This window comes from Rhinolophus hipposideros (assembly GCF_964194185.1).
Source record: "Rhinolophus hipposideros genome assembly, chromosome: X".
Lineage (NCBI taxonomy): Eukaryota > Metazoa > Chordata > Mammalia > Chiroptera > Rhinolophidae > Rhinolophus > Rhinolophus hipposideros.
The window spans coordinates 120,435,877-120,458,953 of NC_138046.1; the positions used below are offsets into that span (position 1 = coordinate 120,435,877).

The 23,077-nt window shown below is 38.0% G+C and overlaps 1 protein-coding gene across 4 annotated transcripts in view; it reads right to left on the reverse strand.

The window, feature by feature from the left end:
• FRMPD4 (FERM and PDZ domain containing 4) overlaps positions 1-23,077 on the reverse strand; it is a 750,657-nt gene that overhangs the window by 446,352 nt on the left and 281,228 nt on the right. Inside the window, exon 1 of one of the 4 annotated variants that reach the window (XM_081042405.1) lies at positions 8,061-8,121. The exons of the other annotated variants lie outside the window; for them this stretch is intronic. The gene's annotated coding sequence lies outside the window, so the exon portion shown is untranslated. Of the gene's footprint in view, positions 1-8,060; positions 8,122-23,077 lie in introns of those variants that run through there. 4 annotated transcript variants of the gene reach the window in all.

Sequence of the window (23,077 nt, forward strand, 5' to 3'; positions counted from 1 at the left end):
AAAAAGTTCTTGACTGAGCACAGGAGAGCTAAGACTCTAATTGTAGTTCTATTATAATTCAATGTACAGTGGAAGTGAAGACATGCAAATGATGGTAGCTTCAGTTTCCTCATATGCAAAATTTGAAGAGGTTTCAAAACAGTTCACTAAAAACTCATCATAAAGCAAGGCTTATGTGTAAGGCAGTACCTAGAAAACAAAGCATGTGTGTTCTAGTAGGAAGCAGAGAGGGAACAGCACTGAACCATTCCCTAGGCCTCCAACTCCACGGGCTCCTGAGGGGGCCCCATAGCGCCCACGGAACCACAGACCCTGGAGCAGAGTTCCAAAACTCGGGTCTAGCTCATTTCTCAGGCTCCTAATACCTTCGTGAAATTTTGACAGTCATAATTACCATCCTCAAAAGCCTTTAATTAAAGTCACCTCTACCATTTTGTTATTTTTGGAGCTGACTTATTCCCTCTTTTCAATTTGGGGAGAGGGTGGAGTGTGCTAAAAGTAGAGAAAAAAATTCAACAGAGATCTATGAACCCTGATTATGAATTCTATAAACTCCCACAACTAAATCCTAAGACAAGCTTATATTCTTTGACAAGACCGGCTTTTACTTTTAAGTACCGTTCACCCCAATTGGGCACAATTCATAGGTGAGTTTCTGGTTCCTGTCACCCCAGGACTGAATGCACATTCCTCCCATCACATTCCGCAGAGCTCTCTGCCACCTAACAGTCTGTTGCTTCAGTCAAGAGTTTCACTACTGCAACCAGTTTTGAAAGTCACTGGAAATCTTTACAAAAATTTCTTTTAACCAAATATCATTGTATATTAATAGAATGTCGTGAATCTTAATTGCTTTATCTGAAGAGATCACCTCATAGATCCATACCCTCTTGTCCTGACCTTTTTTCCATCAATTCTTTTCAGATGTTTTGAAAAATTAAGGAATGTAATGTATACTTATAACTAAAATCCTTTTTTGAGAGTTTATTTCTCAGGTTCAATCAGACAAGTACCAAAAGGAAGAGGTATTTTGGTTTCTCCTGACACCTGTATGTTGACTAAATAATTAATTCCGTGTCAAGTTAAATATATCCCTACTAAAATTTGCCATGTGATCAATTCACTATATTATCTGACATCTAAATGGAAAAAGAGATCTAAAAATTAGTCTAAGTAGCAACATATGCTTTGGGTCGGCAAACTTTCTATAAAAGTCCAGAAAGTAAATATTTCTCTTTGTAGATCCTATGACTTCCCTCAACTACTCAGTCCAGTTGCCACAGTTAGAAAGCAGCCAGAGGCAAAATGCAAATGAATAGGCAACATTGAGCCCCACTAAAACTTTATTTACAGGTAGGACACAGGCCTCTTAAGATGAAACTACATATACTCTGTTCTCTTTCTTACAAGCTAGTCTCCCTGTGTTTGTTAACAATATTTATGTCTTGCAACCTTTGTTCCCAATCTAAAAAACTGGAGCTACTATAAGGCTGAGATATAAATAATCTTCTTTCTTGTTGAGATGGGAAATGTCACTACAGCAGTTTAATACACCTACCTTTCTGGTTTTGTTTTTAAATAAACTTAATTTTGGAATGTTAAAAAAAAAGTTATTTACAAAACAGGTAGAGGATTCGATTTGGCCCATGGGCTATAGTTTGTTGACCCCTGATTTAGGTGGAAATTTTTATAAGGTGTGGAAAAAAAAGACACCATCAAAATATTATTTCCTGAGATAAATTATAATGACTATCCATTTTGCCAATTATGAATATTAAGCTTATTACCCCAAGAACCTGTGTGGTGGGTCATCAAAACTGTTATTTCCTACTTTTCGTTAAAGAAATGAACTCATTGAAATATCAAAGGAAAGTTTCTTTTCCTATTACCCACAATTATTAACAGGCTTGGATTGAAGACCAACCAGTGTTTATGATCTACTTTTCTAACTTTCTTTTTACCCTTCCCTTTCTTTTGGTAAATCTCAAAGCAATCCTTCAGAAACTTACTTTCCAAAGACAATAAAAAATTAGACCTTGTAAAGAGGATAGTCCAAAAATAAGAAAGTCAGTGGCAGAACCAAAGGATGACACAAAGACATCAACCCTACTACCCACAATTCCTCTAATAATATCCATTGACTTGTTTTAGTTGTGTGTGAAATACTGGTATACATTCAGCTTCAAGTCAGGTCTCCTGGTCCCCTCCTATCATAAATACATTTCACATCGTCCAAGACTGCCACTTGCATCCCTTTTATATAGAAATTCTGCAGGCCCCAGAGAGGGGTGATAAAGATTTTAAACCTAGGACAGAGCAGGAGTTTTGCTTAGGCACAGGAAGGAAAGGAAGACACTTTCAGATTCAGAAAAACAAACACACAGATTTATTGTAACACACATAAAAGAAAAACACAGGGCTAGATGCTGGGAGGAATCCTGGACTTACATTAAGAATGTGATGTTATTTGGGTACTGGGATGCAATTTCAACATGAGGGTGAGAGGAGGATTTCCCCACACCAACAAGCAATTCTCCAGCATGAGCTGGGTGTCCTACAATTCAACTCCATTCTGACACTATCAACCTGGAGAGAGCATCAGATACCACAAGTTAAGGTCTCAGTACCAGAAGACAGCATCCCCCATACACAAACCACCACTTCAAATGCAAGTTGCAAGCCCACGATGTCACCTGTCCTTGTCAACAACTCACTATACATCAGAGATTTCCACGCTTTCCTTGGGTTTGATTCATTTGCTAGAGCAGCTCACAGAACTCAGAGAAACACGTTACTTGCAAGATTATTGCCTTATTATAAAAGGATATTGCTCAGAAACAGCCCCATGGAAGAGACACATAGGGCAAGGTATGTGGGAAGGGGCATGGAGCTTCCATGCCCTCTCCAGGTGTCCACTCTCCCCAAACCTCCGCCTGTTCACCAAACCGGAAACTCTCCAAACCCCAATCTTCTGAGTTTTAATGGAGGCTTCATTACACAGGCATGGCTGATTAAATCATTGGCCATTAGTGACTGATTCAACATCCAGCCCCTTTCCCCTTCACAGAAATCAGGAGGTGGGACTGAAAGCTCCAAATCTCTAATCAAGGTTGGTTCCCCTGGCAACCCACCCCCTTCCTTAGGAGCTCTCCAAAGTCACCCCATTAACATAACCCTAGCTGTGGTAGAAAGGAGCTTGTTAGCAACAACAATATAACCACTTCAGCTTTATGGCTCTGGAGGGATTTTAAGAACTGAGGACAAAAGAGTAAATATTATAACAAAAGATGTTCCCATTGCTCTTATAACTCAGGAAATTCCAACAGTTTTGGGAGCTGTGAGCCAGGAACCATGGACAAAGACCAAATATGTGAAAAATGTTTTTTGGTCATCTGAATGATCTATTCACAATATTGCAGGTGTCTTCTATTGATAGAGGATGGGGAAACAAGTGAGATGGATGTGACTTCCAGACATGAAGATGAGCAAAGGTGTCCGTGGTGAGGTAGAATGTCTTTTCGCCTGGGACCCTAAGTGAGTTCCCAGTTAGGGTCCTAGGAGATAGTAGGAAGTCTAGAGTTAAAGACAGGTGGGTGGGTGGGTGGGTGGGGGTGGTAGACTCATATTCCAGACAGAGTCATACTACTATATATTCCACCCCACATATGCTTCTTACAATTTGATACTGACACCTTTCCACAGAGAGGTGAGGCTTATGTTCCCTCTGCTTGAACCTGGGAGGCTTTGTGGCTATTGTGACCAACAGACCATAGTAGAAGTGACACTGTAACATAGGAGGCTAGTCTGAAAAGGTGCGACTGCTGCTGTCCTCCTCTCTCATTCTCTCTCTCTACACACACACACACACACACACACACACACACACTGAGAAGCTGGAGCTGATATGTTAGAAGTCTGGATGCCTCAAGCCGCCATGCTGGAGAGACCAAGGAGAGAGACCAAGCAGAGATAGGCAGTGATGCCTGCGGAGTCCCGACCTCTGTAAACCTTCTCAGTCCAGGTACCTGGTATCATGGAAAAGAAATGCCGTGCCCCACTGGAATTCCTGATGCACAGTACCTGTGAGTGTGACACATGGTCACTTTACACCACTAAGATTTGGAGTAACTGGCTACACAGCCATAGTACGTAACTGGAATAGTTGGATACAGAAACCATTCTTGGCCAGGGGTCAGCAAACTTTATCTTTAAAAGGCTAGACACTAAATATTTGAGGATTTGCAGATTGTATCATCTGGGTTACAACTACTTAACTCTACTGTTGTAGAAAGAAAGCAGTCAGGCAACATGCAAATGAACTGGTGTAACTGTGTTCCAATGAAACTTTATTTACAAAAATAGGCCTGGTGGGGAGGAGAGTATGACAGATCTGGTCCAAAGGATATACTTTACTGACTCCTATTCTAAGCAAAGGAAGAAAGCCGATGTTAGTTTAGTCCTGGGGCAGAAATGTGGCTGTTTACTCTAGAATTCGCAGAAACTACTTTGGAGGCAAAATAAGGTACCTAGAGAGCAAGATGGCTCGGTACTTAAGCAAAGGGCCTATAGATCTATATTACTTCTTGGCAAGCCACTTAACCAGTCTGTACCTTCGTTTCCTCATCTCATCTTAAAACGGGAGATGATATTACCTACTCCTTAGATCACTGTTAGGGGTGTACGACATGTACAGGTCTTAGAACAGTGCTGGCAAATAAAAGCACCATGTAAATGGCTGCTACTATTTTTATTGTGGTCAATTAGGGGAGAAACTACAGAAACAGAGAACAGACAAATATGGCATAAAAAGGGACTGTGCAACAAGATAGACAAGTGGAGAGACCATTAGCCCTGGTGCCTAGAAAGTGGCTAACCAGGATGGGAAGGAAGATGGCAGAATCAGAAAGCAAGAAAAAGAGGGTTGCCTTGTAGGTTTCATTTAACAACTTTCTCGGAGGTTTCTTCCTGATGAGAAATACACCTCATAAAAACTATGCATTATAAAGCAAAGGAAACATAACTACACTGAGAAAAATCTCACATAGTCTCACTACTCAGAAAGAGCAACACTATTTTCCAGAACCACATAAAATTGTCATTTTTGTGGGTCAAAAAAAGGTTAACTTGCAGCAATTTTATATTGTTCAACTTGACATAGTGTTGTACTATTTCTCTTCTGACTCTCTCTCTCTATATAAATATATATATATATATATATACACACATACACACACACACATATATACACACATGCAAAACTATGTACATATACATAAACGTATATATCAAGAGGGAAAATATTTTAACTGCAAATAGTAATTTATGTATAATTACACATTAAATAATATTTTATTTTATGATGACTATACATAAATGAATCAGAAATACAAATTATATATAACAAAATTATGTCACAGATTTATATATTTATCACTTTTTTTTACTTAAATAGGATCCCTTTGGCATTTTCTCATAAAATTAAGCTTGCTTTTATAAGGACTTTGACAGGATGCTTACTGTCCCTTCTACTCATTACTGCAGATGGACATTGCCACAGAAGACCCAAAGATGCAGAAATCAGTTCACAAGAAACAAAGACTTTAGGAGTGGCATCTAGTACGGCATGTTCTACGTAAAAGGTGACAAAATAATTCTGTGGCCTTTGTGTTATAGAGCCCTTTTGTTTTCCCAAATTACTCTTTGCCCAGAGGTCTCTGTTGACTCTTAATTTGTTTTGCCAACAAACAATAAATTTTATATTGTGTCTTTAGCCATGTTTCATTGGTCAATAGCTAGTTGATCTACCATAGGCTATAAATCATAACAAATAAATAAACATGCATAAATCAAGTTCGAGTACTAAGTTTCAACTTCTTCCTAGTCTGGAACTGAGGATCTTGTAATGCTAAGTGACACAAGATTTTAAAAGACAAATATTATGTTTACTCAATGGCAAGAGAGTATCTTACTGCATTAAGCTTGCATTTCTTAGGCAAACTCATTTGCTATTTTTAAAGGCCAATAACAAGGAGTGATCTACTTCAAAAATGCCAGTTGCCAAGAAAAGCTACATACGTGTATATAGAGAAAAACTTCAACCACTCACACTGCTAAAAAGTTTTTATTTTTAATTAACTTCTTACTTAATGATAAAGAACTTAATATAACATGACAACATAGGAAAAATTTAAATATGTGTTATAATATACCCTTAAATCTCAGTATTCCGAAACAAAATAGCTACAGATTCTCAATAAATATTTGACTCCACTATCAATGAAATGTTTTAAAGATATGGCCCAAAGATAAGTCAAATAAATGTACCAAGATAAATGCAGTCTTCAATATATACCTGAGTAAGACAGAGGTTTTAAGGATAATCGATGAAACAAATAACTGAGGACCAACATTTAAGCTACTTCCAGTTTCATAAATAATATAAGAAGTCATTTTAGCAGAATTTGGTTAAACCGTATATTTTTATCTTTTCTCATCTTACAAATAAAGCAAAGCATTTCAAGATTGTAGGTAAAAAGCAATACATGAAAGTTTCTCTAAATATGTAAAGTCCACACTCTTAAAATTGAGATACAAGCCATTTTTCAAGGTATTCAGTAGGCCAATACTCATTCAACAAAAACCTCAACTGAAAAACATCTATCAGACAAAAATCATTAAATTCCCATCTGGCATTTAGCGGTTATAACAAAAATCGAGCCACTCAAGGAAAGAACCCTCAAGAGGTCAATGCCTCTTTTAAGGAAAATTATGCCCCAGCTTCTTCATAATATATTTTCCACAAATTCTAGACACTTTCTACCCATCCATCGAACTTTAAGAGACCAATTAATTCAGGCAAAATGCATTTATATTGTACAATTTTATTTTTCAAGGGCAACAATTAGAAGTGCCACAAAAAGTTATGGCTTTATTCTAGTTTTCAAAAGCATGGGCAATAAGAGAATTGACTTTTATTAAGTCTTTACGATGTGCCAGGGAGTTCATCTTAAAGGGGACCATATCCCAGAATAAAGACTAGGGGTGGATTCTACTTGGGAAGGAGAGGAGCAAACATAAGCTAGAGCTCTAAAACCTGAGAAGTCAGAGTAAGTTCTCACAACTGAGGCCCAGAAACACAGAAACCAGGAAGAAAGGTAGCTGTCACCATGGTGATACCAGTCAGGCACTGGGTCTCAGGAAGAGAGAGACCTGACACAGAGCCCTAGGAGTAGAGTTCCTTCATGCCTCAGGTCACAATTTGCAATACAGCCCTGCCTCCTTAGAAGACACCAGTCAAACAATAAAACGCAAAACAAGGCACCGAAACAATGTCATTGGCCTTCCTAACCAACAATGAATTGCAAAATCCAATTAGAAAACAGTCGGTAAGCACAAGATGGCCACGGGGTTTTGAAAATTAATTTGGGGAACGTAATCAATAATGTTATAAAGATTTTGTAGGGTATTCGATGGACACTTGTCTCATTTGGGAGACCACCTCAGGGAAGATGTAGATGCCTGATCACTGCGCTGTACACCTGAAGCTGAACAATAATGAATGCCAACTATAATTTTACATATATATGTATACATATGTATGTATATACTTACAAGAGGCGGAATACAGCATTGGGAGTGGAGACAGTGGAAATGTGATGGCTCGGTGCGATGTCAGAGGGATAATGGATGGGGGAAGGGGGGTCCACAGTGTGAGGGATAGAAATGATAAACGTCTAAGTATTACTTTGTCTTGTGCACCTGAAACTAATAAAATATATATATGTATATATATGTAAAAAATCCAATGAAATGGCATTAGAATGTCTGTAGACCTGGGTGACAGGTGCAAGAATTTATCATGACAATGAGGAAAAGATGAAAGCAATTAGCAATTACTAAAGAATTAGTTCATTTTAATGACAACTATAGAGGAGTTAAGAATTTTTGACTCACTAACCTGAGATCCCCTGAGTTACGAAATCTGTCCCCTTAGAAAGTGGATTAGTTAAGAAATAGATTTGCCTTCAGGTTATAGTGACTTAATCAAGACGTTCTCTCACATAAAAGTCTAGCCTGGAACGTCAGCACTGCTCCCTTTTTGTTGTGAGTGTCATGGCGTCCGCAGAGCCACGGAGTTCAGTCTCCTTCTGTCTTGATACTCCGCCATCTCCACAGTGCTGTCCTTGACCACAGGTTCAAGGCTATGCACCACGGGGCCTGCAATCCATTCCAAGGGAAAGAGGACAGAAATTAGTCTTCTGGCTGCCTAGCTACAGGAAATCTGGAAAATGTGCCCCTCTTAAAATTAAAAAAAAAATAAAATCAAAGGATTTTTCAATTATAGAACACAGGTCAACAAACTACAAGTCACGAATCAAGTTCAGCCCACTGACTGTTTTTTTCAATGGCCAGAGGGTTAAGAATGTTTTTTGACATTTTAAGTGTCTGTTTTGGGTTTTTTTTAAAGACAAATACATGACAGAGACCATATGTGTTCCACAAAGACAAAATATTTACTATCTGGCCTTTTACAGAAAAAGTTGGCAATGCCTGTTACACAGAAAAGGAAAAAATGGATATCGGGTTGGGACTGGAAGTTTCTGCCACAATGGTAACTGTCTTTTCAACATTGAGAATATTTAAAATTAAGTAAACAATTGAAATGACACAAGCCCATAGAATTAGTATTTTTCAGTAAATTTTATGAACAATCTATGTTACACAAGTGATTTAAGAAATTAGTCTTGCCAACTTAAACTGAAAGGATTAAGAAATTGATCATATTTTTAAACAGAATTAGAACATTTCACAGAGCTTGTTTACTTTATAAGTTTAATTTATCATATTTATAAGAGTACTTTTAAATGTTGCAAAAGCTTTTGATAGTTTGCACATTGAGTTGTCTTGTCAGTCACTGGAAACACTTCAAAGGAAGACATATTAAACGCATAACTGCAGTGTAAAATATTTAAGATAATTTAATTAACTACCTTCAAAAATGGGTGTGATTATTAAAATAAATTTCACTTGTTTGACATGAATTAATTAAATATTAGACAAAGAAAATGCAAAGGTGAATGTCCTTATTCCACTAGATTTCAAAAAAGAATACGATTTATTCACTGAACTTCAAAACACAAAAAAACCTAAGATTTGTGCAAGCATAATTTTAATAAACTAAATACAAACTTTCTTAAAAGCAAAGTTCCTGTACATAATCCTTATTCAGAGGCTTCCCTCCGACATCAAAGAGCTCACAGGCTGGTAAACAGATCTCCAAGCCAAGTGGAGCAAAAGGGAGGGGAGAGCATTTGACAACTAGAGCGAGAGGGAGCTGGACACATAGTCCACGTCTAGGGAAGATACGCACTGCTTTGCCCAATCTGACGTTCTCCCAGAGCTCCTCACCAAGTTGCTTATCAAAGACACATCGGTTATAGCCAGAGGATCAAGCAACCAGCACGATTATCTTGGTTGATTCAGTCCTTTCAATGTGAACTACAAAAATGCCAATCACTCTAACTCTGTCATATTACATGGAGATGTTCTCTCCTGGGTCCTTGCTGAGAATGTAAAATAAATGCCAGAGCAATGAGCTAATCCCCACTGAAATCAAACGCTGTTTTATTTCGACAAAAGTACCTTTCAGTGAGATATTCTATTTCATTTTGTCACTTTGAAATCCTATCTGCAGAATTTCTTTAAATGCCTACTGTTGACATTTAAAAACCTTCATATTTCTGAAAGTCTAACATTTCAGTGTTTGGTATTTTAAAATATAACTTACCGTTGAATGTTGTCTCTTTAAATTTGTTGAATGTTAAGGCTGTCACTTTCTCTCATACATCTAAATTCAACTGCAGGTTGTCTGGTTTTATTTCCCCCCTTTTTGAGTGAGTGAGTGAGTGAGTGAGTGAGTGAGTGAGTGAGTGACGGTTTCCAACGGTGACACACGATGACTGCCTGCAGTCTCCACAACTTCAAACTGTGCTCACTGGGAGAACCGCCAAGCTCTTTATTAATGTGTGTTCAGAAGCTACACCCCCTTATCTTTTAGGAAAGATGAGGACATCCTTGTTCACCTTTTCTGCCCAGCCAGCCCCTTCAGAAAGCCTTCCTTTCAAGCACATACCACACAGATTCTTGGGACATATTGAAATTGGGGTTATTTCAGGCTCCCGCAGTATTAGTCAATGCAAACCTAAAGTCCCTCAAATATGTGGATTTCTCTTTGCCAAATATTCCAATAATTTACAAAGAAACCCGGGACCACAAGAAGGCAGATCGCCAGGGTACCCTTTGCTCCCGCTTAGGAGATCAATTTTCACACTGCATGTCACTCCTGACTTCTCAAGAAGACTGTCAGCTTCCAGGGGCCCTCACTTTCTCACTGTGCTATACCCCACCGTGCCCAGCAGAGAATCTGGCATCAAGGAAGGATTCCGGAAATATTTACAGAAAGGAAACTGGAAAGGAGGGAGGGACACAGCACTGGTGAGACAGTAGAGGGAAGTGGGAGGAGAGAAGTGGGTGGAACTGATTCCTGGGCCTCCTGAAGGAGAAGGTATGTGTGCTCCATTGTTCTATGCCAGGAGAGTTCATGAGACATCCACTCCACAATCCTACCGTGTTTCCCCGAAAATAAGACCTAGCCAGACCATCAGATCTAATGCATGTTTTGGAGGAAAATTAATATAAGACCCGGTCTTATGTAATATAATATAATTAATTTTGCTCTTATGTAATATAAGACCGGGTCTTACATTATAGTAAAATAAGAGCCGGTATTACATTACATTACATTATATTGCATTGTATTATATTATATTGTATTGTATTGTATTATATTATATTATATTATATTATATTATATTATATTATATTATATTATATTATATTATGTTATATTACATTATACCTGGTCTTACAGTAAAATAAGACTGGGTCGTATATTAATGTTTGCTCCAGAAGATGCATTAGAGCTGATGGTCCGGCGAGGCCTTATTTTCAAACGGTAGGAAGGATGCATAACTCAGGGCGTGCCTAACCTCCTCACAGTGGTTTGAGCTAGCCCAATCTGGCTCGAGCTCAGTCAAGCTACCTTTTGTTGGTTCAAGCTAGTTTTGTTGACCTGCATTCTTCCTAATTTTCCCTTTGCCCTGAATACAAGGAACATTGGTCCAATTCTGAACTTGTGTGTCTAGCAAAAGTGAAGTAGCTTGAGGCACATGTTTTATGTATTAATACTTGGCTTTTTATCTTTTTTGATCTGCATTTCTTGTTCACTTGCTTTTCTCACTTTACATCGTAGTATTGTTTTGTGCACATATTTAGGAAGAGTTTTCAATTTTTCCTTGAATAAAATAGACCATAAATACATCGATATGCTGAAAGTCACAGTGTCAATAATTATTTATGAAGGCACTGTCAGAGAAAGAAAACCAAGCAATTCTCACTTAAGTGGAACCTATGTAAACATGGTGGTTGCTTTCATAATTTACATAAATTACAATAGTAACATCTGATACTAAACAGATTCATCTCACTTCTGGGAAGTCAAATGATTCTCAGAAATGACCAAATGAATAGCCCTTTATACTAACTTCTCTTGTCAATTATTAAAAGTTAGGAGAATGAGGAAATGGAAAAAATTTGTGATTGTCAATAACTGAAGAAGACTATTATTAGTAGGGATTCTTATCCTTTTGGAATCGAGGACAGAATTGATAATCATTGGTCTCTTCCCAGAAAATGACCAATGTTACAAATAGATAAATTTTTGCAAACATTCAAGGGGTTCACAGACCCACCCACTCCTACCCACCACTCCCATCCATCACACTGACGCAAGGGTTTTCAAATGGCTTAACTGGGGAAGTACTGAAAAAGAAAAATGACTTGTGTATAGAGATGTGACTAGAGAATGTCTATACTCTTTGCTTATAGATGATTTCAGTTTCTCGTTATGATTTCCTAAATAAATTTTTGGTTCTGCAGTTATTACTTGTATGATGTGAAGTTAATATATGGTACTGATTTTTGGTTTACCCTTTCAAATACCCAACATGAAAAGTGGCAAAAAAGTTAATCAAAAAATTATACTTTTTAGTACATTACTCTGTAAAATAAAATTAAAAAATAGATGGAAATGTCACTCCTAGTTTTACGAACTCTAGATTAAAATGCCCTGTACTACATTGTAGATATTTAAAGGAAAATTGCTTGATTGGAAATAATTAATTTATAACTTAATTCAAGATACACTGGACTGATTCACACAAGTGCTGAAACAAAATACTTTAGTAACTACACCAATTTAAAAAGTGAAAAGTCCATTAGAGGTTAATTACGTTAGCTTTTGTGATCCTTACTCTCACGAATGGTTTCTACATTCAATAATTAAAACCTACAAGTTAAACAGCTTATTGAAGGCCAACTTATTTCAGTTACTTGATTCTAAATAGATGGAACTAGGCTACTGTAATTCCAAATCATTACTGTAGTTTCTTCCAGTTATTTCATAATTTATCCAAAGATTTCCCACATAGAATTTTTCCAGAGTTTTATTCTTTACATTTTAAATATAGGTAATAAATGCAAGAGATCATTTTATTTAATTGGGTAGGATGGCTTTATATAAATAATTTGTTCCACAGTATTCAAAACTTACTTAGACACACTAATTTACTGCAATCTTTTATTATAATATAGTAAGGCTTAATCTGCTGATTTTTATATGACTTTAAGGAGAAAAACCAAATCGATGGATTTAAAGAAATTTATCTATTAAAAATTACTAGTAATCAGCTATGCAAAACACAACTATATTTGGCATAAAGGAATTGGAAAGGATACCAAAATGAACAGGATACCAAGGATATGATTTTTTCTGTTCTAGGATTTTTTTAAAGAGTTTCCATCATTCTCCCGAAATTTCTAATCTTTGTCTCATTATAGCCAAGTTGTCCTACAAATTTTTAAACACATTACACTATTTTAAAGTCTTTGTCTGCTAATTCCAACATCTGGGTGACATGCGAACCTTCAGCTATTGACTATTTCCTTTCTTAATTATTTCACTGCCTCTTGTATGTCTAGCAATTTGTAATTATGTACTGGACATTACTGAGGATATGTTGTATACATTACCACATTTCCCCGAATATAAGACCTACTTGGACAATCAGCTGCAGTGCGTCTTTTGGAGCAAAACTTAATGTAAGACCCGGTCTTATTTTACTATAACGTAAGACCGGGTATAATATAATATAATATAATATAATATAATACCCAGTCTTATTTTACTATAATACCGGATCTTATATTAATTTTTGTTCCAAAAGATGCATCAGATCTGATTGTCCGGCTAGGTCTTATTTTCGGGGAAATGGTACAATCTAGATTCTGTTATCTACGTCTGAAAAGTGTTGATTTTTGTCATAGTATCAAGCAATTATATTACTAGAGGATCATGCTAATTCTGTGGAGGTGTGGCTTTTAGATCCTCTTAGACTGGGTCTATTTCAGTTTTGTCCTTATTTCAAGGGTATAGCTCTCATTCCTGGGACACTGTCATCACTACTCCTGAAACATGGCTAGTCTGAGGCTCTGATGAAAACCTTGATGTGTTTACCAAACTCCTAGCACTTGTCAGGACTGTCACTCCAACCTGTTTTCCCATCACCAGGCAGCTGGTACAGTCTCATGTCTTTACCTTCCCAACCACTGTTTTCTGCTGTGTTCCTTGGAACCACATCCGCATAGGCACAGTTTAGGAGTCAACCAGGAATTTGTATGTATTAGGTTGGTGCAAAAGTAATTCCAGTTTTTTGCATTTATTCTTAACCCTTTAAACCACAATTACTTTTTCACCAACCTAATATGGTTTCTGTGGTTTCCCATTTCCAGAATTTCTCCTCAATTTCCAGGCATTTTGGCGGCCCTGAACTCTAACCTCTGAGTTTCCTCTGCATTATTAGAATGCCACGTGCTGCTTGAGCTCTGTCTCACTGTGTCACCCTCAGTGGAACAGCCAGGTAAATGTGGATCTCACCTAATGTGCTCTTTTCCAAGGGTCTTATCTCCTGTGGTTTCTGCTTGCTTTTGTTGTTCTCCAAACAGCTATCAAATAATTGTTTTAACAGTTTATAATTCTGAGTTTATAATTGTTATCAGCAAGATGTTTACTTCAGTGATATTTAATATGATACAAGCTACACTGCCAATGCTGGAACAAGAACCTGGGAGATTTGTTTTTGCTTGCTTGCTTGTTGTTGTTGTTTTTTAATTAAAAGAGGTACTCCTTTTTTCTATTTCTCAGCCTTGGTTAAAATATTGTTAAGTTTCTGTCTATACTAAAGAGCCTTGAGGCTTAATAGTCATGTTCTTAAATAGAATGTTAATGAAGAAGAGTGAGGCTTTTTTTTTTTTATGCCAAAAACAGAAAGTCAGAATTGTTTTCTCTCTGCATATGGCATTATAGATTTTGGCAATTCTATAAGGCATATCTCCCTGTCATGTAGATGTAGCATCAAAAGAATGGAAACTCTGACACTGTTATTTTTCTAATAAGAAATGGCATGCCACAATAAAGGAAGATGTAGAAAGGTTTAAAAACAAAAGATGCAAAGTAATTGAAAACGGACCATTATAAGGGTCTATTTAATGTAGAAGTAAACTATCCCTCCTCCTTTGATAGCCTATGAGACATCACTGTAGCAAAACCAAACAAACTCATAATATTTATAACAATATTTTTATCAGTCAAAGTTCAAATTTGAGCAACAGAATGTGGATAATACAAGCTCAAGAGGAATTAATTACAGGAAAAGTGGTTATTCATGAATGCTGTTCATGAAGGTCATGTAAAAAATAACAAACAGAGCCACTTTAAAATGGAGCCAGGGCTGCCATTGCAGAGGAATTGCTTTGCGTGTCTTATGCCTCAAACCTTTGGAATATTAAATAAGAGGCAAAATAACCTTTGGATTGGGCCTAAGCCACATTGTGCCCCAAAGAACTGTTTGTAAAGATAACAAGAAAGCAGTCATTATGACTACTGGACTGAAAACTAAAACCACTGTTTAGAATTAACATCACTATGTCCTGTTATCTGCACCCACAGAAATGTCTTCTTTCTACTGATATAATTGTTTAACTTCCCTTTCTCATAGACATCAATTGCCTTTGCCTCCTAATCAGAACACTACTTGGGCTTCTACCCGAATCAGTGCTTCCCAAATAGTTATTCTTTGATCTCAAATAAATGCTTGTTGCCTCTCACTTTGAAAGGCCTTTCATTTTTAGGTTAACAATCATGAGAACCAAGGTTGGAGGCAATGTCCCCAGGGCCAACATGAAAAGTCACATCACAGATCAAGACACTAAAGATACCACTGCTGCTGCCATTGAGGACAGACACCAAAATTGGCACCAGTGTGGACTTGAGGTTCCTCTGAAGAAATGCAGCAAATGACACCTCTAACAACCAGGTCCGATGGCAACTGTCAATATAACTTGTCATCAGAATGGATTCTGTTTGGCCCCTGCTTCTCCAAACCATGAGCTGCTAATTCAAAAACAGATGTTGGTGTGTTTGATTGACCACATGCCCCCCTGCTAGTTGCAAGGAAGGTGGGTCTGTGTCATCGTCAGATTCTATGGTAGGGTTGACTCGGCCTCATGACTTAGAAGAGTCCCCATATGCAGGAAAGTAATTGTGACACTGGGAGGAGACTCCCCCCCCCCAAAAAAAAAGTCCTTTATACTATCCTTGAATCATCAAAGAGAGAAGACAGAAACAATATCTTTTAAGTACCTACCCAGGAATAGGCCCACTGCTTAGCATTTTTAAAGCATATTATCTCATTTAATTTCATTTGATTTAATCACCACAATGATCTTTAAGGCAGATATGATTTCTTTCCATTTGCGAGGGTAGATTCTGAGGCTAAACACTTGTACACAGTGACACAGACCAGATTTGTCACCCAGTTTATCGTGGTTCAAAGTCATGTGTTCTTAAAGGATGCAAAAAAAAAAGAGTACACTTATTAGAAAGTCATGTAAAATGTTTCCCACTGTATCTTACACATACTGCTATAGTGGAGCTCACAGGCCTTTCCCCAACAGCTTTATTTACACGGCGAAATCCCCTGCCCCACACTGAAGCCCCTTTCAGGTAGATAGCACCTTCTTCTTGGATCTATAATTAGCCCACATGGTGCCTGAGCACACGAGAGGAGCTCAATCCTTGTTTGCTGAATAAATTGCACCAATCTTTAAAATTCATTTCTGCGATGAAAGGGGTAATGCTGAGGTAGACAGAACAGCCCTGTGAAGTTGCATAATTGAACAGCTGCCCCGTAGGAAGTTATGAAGGAAACAATACAATGCACCATTTTCATACAGGAGAGATGATGCCTTTAAGGAAATAAACACCCCAATATGAGTCATCTTAAAAGAGCTCTCAGCATTCTAAGTCAGCTGTGCAGTAACACACTGAGAATATACAGAGAGAATTAAACCATTTTTCTTACCTCATACATTCTAACGTCTTTTCAAGCTACTCATTTATCCTGAACCCCAATCCCCTTGCCAGAAGACCTAGCTTAGCAATTTTTTCAGATAAAAATAAAAATCCTCTTAACTTGAAGGGAAATGGTAGTATATAAATTTCTTAGGTATAAAGAAAATCTTAACTCATATTTCAAAATTTATTACTCTATATTTTTTCAGAATGTTGATTCCTTAAGAAGGAGATTTAGGTTAGATAGCAGAAAGCATTTCATAACTGGGTAGTTAATAGCTGGAATAGGTTGTGAAATTTTCTTCTCTGGCAATCTTTGAAAATTGGATAGATCCCCATTTATCTTTGAGGATTTAGTCCGCCTGGGTGCACGGGGAACAGGCTTCGTGGGTTTCTAGAGTCCCTTCCAGCCTGACTTATCATCACCTTCATTCATCATAAAGCCTTTCTTTAGCATCTAATTAGCTCTGAATCTTGTGTCCAAGTTGGTAGAAGAGCACTACAGGATGCTTGTTTTTGCTTTCTAGGAATTTAAAGTCTTTAGTAACCCAGAGAAGTCATTCCTCCAGTATACGCAAATGAACAAATAAAAACAATTAGCCCAATAACAAATGGGGTGATGCAACCTGTGCCAATTCAGGATAAGTGCCCTGGGCATGGGGAGCAAGTAAGCGGATGGAAATGGTGGGATTTGAGGAAAAGAGCAGATTTCTATGCCATCAGCTTTTCTCCAGCTGATGTACAGAAGATGAGAATGTTTAAAATGTTAAGACAGGGGCATTTGGTGAAGGGCAGGGGCAAAGGGGAGAGTGGCAAAGACAACGGACCTTCTAGACATGTGATGAGAATCTGAGACCCTTCAGAGGACTGGAGGAAAGCTGACAGATGGGCTGTTTCCAGACTGTGGAAGAAAGAAGGCTTTCAAAGAGAGGGGATCTCAGAATGGAACAAAACCAAAGAGTAGTTAAGAGGGATGAGACGCATCGCCAACACCTGGGTTCTGAATTGGGCAGCCAAGGTAGGAATGTCAGCCATATCTTTGGCAAAGGACGTCAGAGGACAGTGAAAGGGCTAACACCGTGGATAGTCAAACAACACAGGCAGCAACAGCATGAAAGATCACCTGAGGTTAGAAAAGGGTCACAATAATAAAGATCGACCTCACCTTTTCCCTTCAATCACATACAGAGCAGGATTCTCTCAACTGTGGCACTATTGACATTTGAGGCTGGATCATTCTTTGTTGTACGGGGCTGTCCTGTGCACTCTAGAATATTTAGCTTCCTCTTTGACCTCGACCCACTCGATGCCAGTAGCATCCAACCATTCCACTTTTGAAAACGAAAAATGTTTCTAGATATTGCATAATGTCCCCTGAGGAGATGATGGGAGAAGGGAGGGGTTAAAACTGCTCCATTAAAAAACCACTAGTAATAGACAATTAAAAAATAATTTAACCAGAAAGAATCTACCTCTCATCAATGTATTTGTAATAAAAACAAAAGAAAATCAATAAATCCAAATGTCACTGCATGCACAAAGAGAAAGCCAAACTGGATTAAAATCCTCTAGAGCAAAGATTTCCACCTAAAATTTGTTTGTATCTTTGAGGACCCATCAGAAAACACAGCTGTGAGTCCCCATTTCAACTAAGTGTCAAATAAATAGATTCATTTCTTTGAATGAAATCTCTGATCCTGTGAAATTACAAATAGTCCTGGAGGAAAAACATTTTAAGGTATTATTGGTCCTTCATACCTTGGTGTAAATGAACAGATCATCAGAAACTTTCAGAGAAGCAAGTACTTTTGTTCTTGTTTTGAGAAATTAAGATAAGTAAGCAGGATATCATCTCCTGTATTTAGTTCTACCCTTGCCCTTCAAGAGTCTCTCCAGGGTCACTAGGGCTGAAAGCGTGGAAACTACATTTCCCAGCATCCTTTAGCAAGGCTTTCGTTTACATTGTGCCAGTAAAAGTCATTCACAGAGATGTGATAGGGCAAGAGAGAGAGGACATTATTCACTGGCGGCAGCAGGAGTCAGAGGTGTGGGTGTCAACAGATGATATACGCAGAGTTTTGTTGGGATCTTCCAAGCACCTTCCTGAGAATCATCCCATTAAGTGCTGAAGGCTTAATGGGACGAGATCAGATACTGGTTTCTTGCCTTCCCTGTGCTTCCTAAGTTCTTGATATTAGCAAGGTTTCCTTGACCTTCACTACCTAATTCCACTAAGAGTGTGAGAGCAGGTAATTCTCTATATTCAATCCCTTCCTGCTCACTACACCTAGAGTGATTTCTGCTTATCTTACTCAACTTTGACTAATACATGGATGAAGCCTTAAGATAAGGGCACGGGAGACCAGGGGAGTTAGAGACACCAAACAAGAGCATCACCATGAAGTAGAGGACACTGTAATCGTTTCCTAAGATTGCCATAACAAAAGAACAAAAATTGGGGGGCTAAAAACAACAGAAACTTATTCTCTCACATTGTGGAAGCTAGAACTCTGAAATCAAGGAGTCAGCAGGACCCTGTTCCCGCTAAAGGCTCTAGGGAAGAATTCTAGATAAATAATCTTCCCTTGCCGCCTCCTAGCTTCTGGTGGTTGCCAACAATCCTTGGTATTCCTTGGTTTACAGCTGCATTACTCCAATCTCTATTTCCATTGTTACGTGGCCATCTTCCCTCTGTGTCTCTGTCTCCACATATCCTTCCTAAACCAGTCATGTTAGACTACAACCCATGCTAATCCAGTATGATCTCACCTGCAAAGACCATACTTCCAAATAAGGTCACATTCACAGGTACCAAGCCATGAAGTTTAGGGGGACACTATTTTACCCAGTGCAGGCATCAAAGACCAAATGTGCCTCTTGCTTCCTCTCTCCCAAGGCAAGTCCTGCCATAAGGGCTGATGCACTAAGCATCATGGGAAGTATGCCCAGCATTGTAGGAGATGTAGTGTTCTTAGAACTAAATCTCCAAATCAAATGTGAATGCTGGCCCTCCCCACCCCAAATGTTCCCTATAGGTGAAGTTATTCCTTCTGAGGGCAGGATGCCTACGTAGCCACATAAACTACTACTCCATATAGGTGATACATAAGATGATATAAATAAATATTGTTCGGTGTATTCATTCAACCAAAACATTTTGTCAGCAACATGCATTTAGCTCCGAGCTAAACCAAAGAAGGGCAAGAGACTGTTTAATTGCTGATGCAATCTTGATCATTTTCATACAACTGGAGATGAATATAACCTTCTCGGGTTATTTAAAATGTTGCATGTGTACTGTCAATAAGATACATAATATGTGTGTGGGCCAACTTCTCTGCAAATCTCTCATCAGTCAGGAGGATTATAAGAAAAATCTGGCACCCAGAAGGAGCTGCAGTTTGGCAGGCTGTAAGGAAATGAGGATTATAGCCAGAAACAATGGCATCAGAGGGGGAAAACAAAGCAAAAGAAAAGACACCCAGATCACAGAAAGACAACAAATCTCTAGGCAATAATCAATACCTAGGTGAATACTTATGGAATAATATAAGTCATGAGGATGTTTATTATCTCTTCACAACTATAAAACTGAGGAAAGAAAAAGCTCTGTTTAATTTTCAAATCAAGTCTATAAATAAGCACACGAACCCGAGGGGGGTTGCATGAACTTGGAAACATCTATTCGTTAATAACTGTCATCACACACAGCAACGGGAAGCACTTTCCCTTCTGACACACCGTACCATCCCACTGTCCTCCCCTCTCCCACCCGTTTTTTTCTGACTGTACTGAGAAAGGCACAAACAACATTAGCAACTTCTTGGCACTTCATTTATTGAGTGTCAAAGCTAAAAGCACCACTGACATGCTAGGCACCTTGGTTTCATCACCATCTCTTATAAGTGGGAATATTTTGGGCCTGAAAACAAAGTCATCCATTGGAGGACCAACCAGAAATAGCAGGTTAGCAACGGGAAGGCCAACCACCCCACCACATTCTCTGGTCACTGCTTTTGCTGCTGTTGTTGAAGGATTTGCTAAAAACATGACAGGAGGATTTGTGATTGTTTTTCAGTATAGAAGTAGAGGTTTTTTTACGATGATACATATAAAAAACTTACATGCTCTTTTAGAAATGCTGTGAAAATACAGAAAAATAGAAAAAACCTACAAAAAAGAATGTACAATTTTACCATCCATAGATGACTAATCATTTTTCTGTTCTCATTCCAGACTTTAATAAATACATACACTAGAGAACATTTGTGTTTTAAGAGAAAATTATGCATTGCTAAGGCTCTCCACTTTAGAACACACCTTTGCAAGTTATCTGATACAAGTGTGTGGTAGCTGTCTACCTTTCATTGCCTTTGAGCTATTTTGCAACACTGTAAGTTGTAGATAACTTAGAGCAATGCAAAATAATTCTCGTCTATAGATGTAAATAAATAAATTGAGTAAGGCGGAGGTGCGATTGCCTCCCTTTCCTACTGTTGAAGAGTCCCCTTTTGCAACCATTTGCAAATTAATTTCAATATTCCTGATCCATACATGTGCCGGTTTTTAGATCTCTTTTGAATCATTCTAACATCTTACCCGTTCCCTCACTAACAATGAGTTATATAAAATCGTTAACATGTGCTCATTTGATATCGGTATGAGACTCATGATTTTACTTTGTCTTGAAAATTATACTTTAACGCACATGTTCTTTATGTAATCCCACGATAACAATTTCCTTGTAGCCTGATTTGCTCTTTTAACAATACATCACAGATCTTTTTCGTGATGACTAATATAGATTTGTAATGAATACATATTATTCCAACTGCATGATTGTTCCATACTAACGGATATTTTGGTGGTTTCTAATATTTTGCTCTGGTGAACAATACCACAATGAACATCCTTGAACAAAATTGCCCACCTGTCCAATGAATTCTTTGTGCAGGTTTCTAGAAGTGGAATTGCTAGGTTAAAATGCCTGCAAATCTAAATACAGAAACCTGTTGCCGACAGGGTGTACACAAGTATACTCCTGTGAACATTATATGAGAGGACCCATTTCTAGTAGGGTAGCCAACTCAAATGCCGACAAGGCCAGGCAGGTAACAGAGAGGTGTTACTCAGGCCCTGTGCAAGACTATAGAGAGATGACTTATGATGGGAACTGAAGAGTGCTCACTGCCTGCTCCAAAAGGCATTCAAAAATGAAAACACACAAACAGACACACACACACAAACACAAACACACACACGCACATTTTCGTAAAATTTAAATTGTCTACTTTATTGAATAAAGACATATTAGTGAGAAATCTAGCCTGGCATTAACTTGTTTAAATAAAAAGCTCATTCTGTGAGATGCATTGCTACTCATGTAATTGACAGAAAAACATCATCCAGCAAGCTGTATTCCCTTACAATCAAATAAGGAGACACAAGGGAGGGAAAGGAGGAGCAGCCATTATGGTAAGACAGAATCAAACCCAACAAACATGCATCTATAGTCATATCTTCAATCAATACACAGTCTCTAGAAACAATCTAAAAAAACCATTGAGATAAAGGAAACAATTTTTTTTCATCTTCTGTTATTGGTATATGTTGAGTATTACAAATTTTTTCTTTTTTTCTTTTTTTTTATTATTTTCAGGTGCATAAAACAAAGTAATAGTTAGACATTTATCATTTATATCCCTCACAGTGTCAATCCCCCTCCCCCCTCTAGTACCCCTCTGACATCCCACAGAGCCATTACATTTCCACTGTCTCTATTCCTAATGATGCAGTCCGCTTCTTGTAAGTGTATACATATATATATACACATTGTAAAATTGTAGTTGACAGTCATTATTGTTCAGCTTCAGCTTCAGGTATACAGCGCAGTGATCAGGCATCTACATCTTCCCTGAGGTTGTCTCCCTAATGAGACAAGGGCCCATCGGATACCCTACAGAATCTTTACAACGTTATTGATTACATTCCCCAAATTAATTTTCAGAACCCCGTGGCCATCTTGTGGTAATGACTGTGCTTTCTAATCCCCTCACCTTTCCCCTTATCCCCACCCCCCCCCATCTAGCAACCCTCAGTTTTTCCTTTATGTCTCTGAAACTGTTTCTGATTAGTTCATTCATTTATTCTTTTCTTTAGATTCCAGATATAAGTGAGATCATATGGTATTTGTCTTTCTCTGTCTGACTTATTTCACTTAACATAATGTTCTCTAGGGCCATCCATATTGTTGCAAATGGTAAGATTTCTTTCTTCTTTATGGCTGCGTAATACTTCATTGTATAAATGTACCACAGTTTCTTAATCCAGTCATCTACCGATGGGCATTTTGGTGGAAACAACTTTTTAAAATGCTGTAACTCATGGGAGGGGGCTGGGGTGAGTGAAAAAGAAGAACAAATTGGTTGTTACACAGTAGTCATGGGGATGTAGGGTATAGCAAAAGGAAGATAGGCACTAATATTGTAATAACTGTGCATGGTGTCAGATGGGTACCAGATTTATTGGGGGGATAGAAGGGAGGATGAA